Genomic DNA, 3309 nt, shown 5'->3' on the forward strand with positions numbered 1-3309 from the left:
TCAATTGGCCTGCCAACTCTCCTGACCTGAATCCCAGAGAGAATCTGTGGGATATTGTGAAGAGAAAGTTGAGAGACACAAGACCCAACACTCTGGATGAGCTAAAGACCCAAGAACCAACAATCTGGATGAGCTTAAAACACAAGACCCAACACTCTGCCCCCCACCCATCCCAGAGAGCAATCAGCTGCTCATTTTAATTTTGTTAATTTAGTTAATCTCAGATAACTTACAGACAGATTCAGTGGCACAAAAAGTTTTTAATTTTGAAATTATTTCAGCATCAGTCGGTGTTTCTCTTCATCTCTTCATATGAATCATAATTAACCATTAAGCTGCTGGAGGAAGTGAGACTGACGTGTCTTACTGCTCATGCCTGATCAGTAAATCTGTGATCCACCTGATGGGTCTAGTAAACAAACCATGAACGTGCATTAATCCTGGCTTGAACAAACCACCCTAACTGAGCGCAGCTTGGTGTTCGTGCAACTGATTCCACTGTTTACAAGTTGAAGGCTAGTTCAAGCTCGGCTTACAGCTCATATCCTGAATTTAGAAAGCTGACTTTTGTGCAGTAGGCCTCTGGTAAAATTGTATGTTTGTTTATGTGGAGAGGGTGGGACTTCAAACCTGTACAGGGAACATCCTGTGGGAACTCTGTGCCTCTTCTGGCTCCAGCTTCTGGGATCCCTTATGGCGCTGAGCTTTATTACAGGGTTGACAAGACAGAGCTTCCTTCAGAGGGACACCAGGTATTTAAATTGTTAACCCTGACCCTCTTTTAATCAGCCTTGTTGTTCATAAATCACCAACCGACCTGACCTCTTCTTGTGACGATGTGAAGTTTTAGAAATGAAGCAGCATTGTGAACCTGAGTATAACTCAGCAGTGTTGGTATGGTGAACTAAGCATGAAATGTGTTGGACAGCTTGCATTTAGTTGCACAGATTATCTGTTAGCCCTGCATCACCCCATGCTGGCTCACCTTTTCATGTGTCAACAGTTAGGACTGTCACTACTTTGCCTGGTGGCAGCTTTATTTCAGTGCTGTTCTGCCTTGATCATTTTATAAATCACACTGGGGCAGGAGAGACACACAAGTACTTTATGATGAGAGTATTGTTTCCTGAAAATCAACAGGAATGAATGCCTTAGAAACACTACAGCGTGTAGAAAACAAACTAACTTAAACCCTAATCTTTCCTGAGACCAGTATGCCTTGTACACAAATGAATGTTTATTGCTCAAATGTATGAGTGTGTGAATGTAAGGGTGTTATTAGCACCCGCTTCGGATGTTATCATCCATGAAATGGACATTATTAGGTGTTATCAGTCCCATAGAATGGCTTCAGATTGTCAGCTGGTTAATATGAGACATAAAAACCACGATCTGGTTAATATGAGGCATAAAAAACTGGTTAATATGAGGCATAAAAAACTGGTTAATATGAGGCTTAAAGCCACTAAGGTTAACTTTAGAGCAAATGACAAGGTTAGCACTAAAGACACCGCCCTCCAATGGTCATATATTGTGGTCTTCCAATAGGGCAATGGGTAGAGTGTCGGCCCAAAGAGCAGGAGACCAGGGTTCGAGACGGACACAAAAATTTTATTACAATATCTTTTGGTCATTTACACATTTATTGTCATTGATATATTAAGCCACTAGGTGGCACTGTTGGGACAGTCTGAAGCCCAGAAGGCACAGTAGGGACCCTCTGAAGCCATTGTATGGGACTGATAATGCCTAATAACGTCCATTTCATGGACTGATAACATCAGAATCCCCTTATTAGACTGCTGTGTTCTGTGTTACACTCTTTTTCTATTATATACTGTATATTTTTACTTTGGAGAATTTAGGATTGGGCAAAATGGTAGCATGTGCAATTAATCATCAGAAAAACAATCCCATGGGGGCTATCAGCAATTAATATTTTCCACTTTGCAGTTACTGCAGTTAGTACCATGTGATGATGATGAGCCCAGTGGTGGAAGGCAGCGTGAAGCAACTAACCTTAACCCTACAAACTTGGTTATGTATGAGTAAAAAATGTGGAAAATCCAGAAATAGTCATATTAATCATTATTGGCTATCACAATGAATGTTGATAATTTTTTATGTCTGTGTCGCCCAACCCTTGGGGGATCTTCACATTAATGTGATATGCCTTTAATGCCAAAGTTTGTAATTTAAGGCCTCCTAACCTTATCTATCTACAAGACCATTTCTACTGTAGACACTCTTTTCTTCATCCAAAGTGCACACATATGCCTTATTTTCTTTTTTTATGCCTCTAACTTATTCTAGATATTATGGATTCTTAGTGTGTTGCTTCAGAAGAATTGGCTAGCATTAACTTGTCAAATTTAACTCCTCTTGTGTGTTTGTGTCAGCATTAATGTTCTTTTAATGTTGAATGGATGTGGAACAATAAAACTTGACAATGCTAACAGGTATTCCTCATCCTTTCTTGTTTTTCTTCTCTCTATCCATCTTCTGCTGAGAACCAGGCCAAGAAAAGAAAACATCCTGAGCAGAAATCCTGATGCTGATTGTACCTGGTAAATAATCTGTAAATTAGGAGTTCCACAAGGTTTAATTTTAAGACCCTTCATTCTTGTATATTGATGATTTCCCTGAGAGCTGTAAAGACAATCAGAGCCAACCATATACGTAACTAAAGACACGAGTTACTGAATGGTGGTAGGCTCTCATGAGGTTTAAGACCGTAAACAACAAAAACTGTCTCACTGTGTTAGAAACACATAAAGTCAGTAAAGATTTTTCTATTATTCATCAGAGACGCAGATAAGTTCAGATGTTTGGATGTTGTTTTGGATTCTCATTTGAAATCCAAACTATCAGAAAAGTGTTTAAAACCATTAAATATCAACTTCTGTCATCATATAAAACCATGTTTACCATAAAAGCTGTCAGTTGTGCCCGCTTGTTCTCTTACACATTTTCTGTTGGAAAACTGATGAGCCAATGTCAGAATTAAACTAATTTTCAAAATGAGATAGCTCAAAGAGATGGATACGTTGAAAAGTCAGGATATTATGTTAAAAGTAAATAAAAACAGAATGGAATGAAGTCTCACAAACATTTTAGATTCTTAATAGAGCATAGCTTTGAAAGGTTATTTAAACTATTTCAAGTTCTAAATGAATGTACAGGTCCTTCTCAAAAAATTAGCATATTGTGATAAAGTTCATTATTTTCTGTAATGTACTGATAAACATTAAACTTTCATATATTTTAGATTCATTGCACACCAACTGAAGTAGTTCAAGACTTTTATTG

Source organism: Austrofundulus limnaeus, unplaced genomic scaffold (genome assembly GCF_001266775.1).
Source record: "Austrofundulus limnaeus strain Quisiro unplaced genomic scaffold, Austrofundulus_limnaeus-1.0 Scaffold1257, whole genome shotgun sequence".
Taxonomy (NCBI): domain Eukaryota; kingdom Metazoa; phylum Chordata; class Actinopteri; order Cyprinodontiformes; family Rivulidae; genus Austrofundulus; species Austrofundulus limnaeus.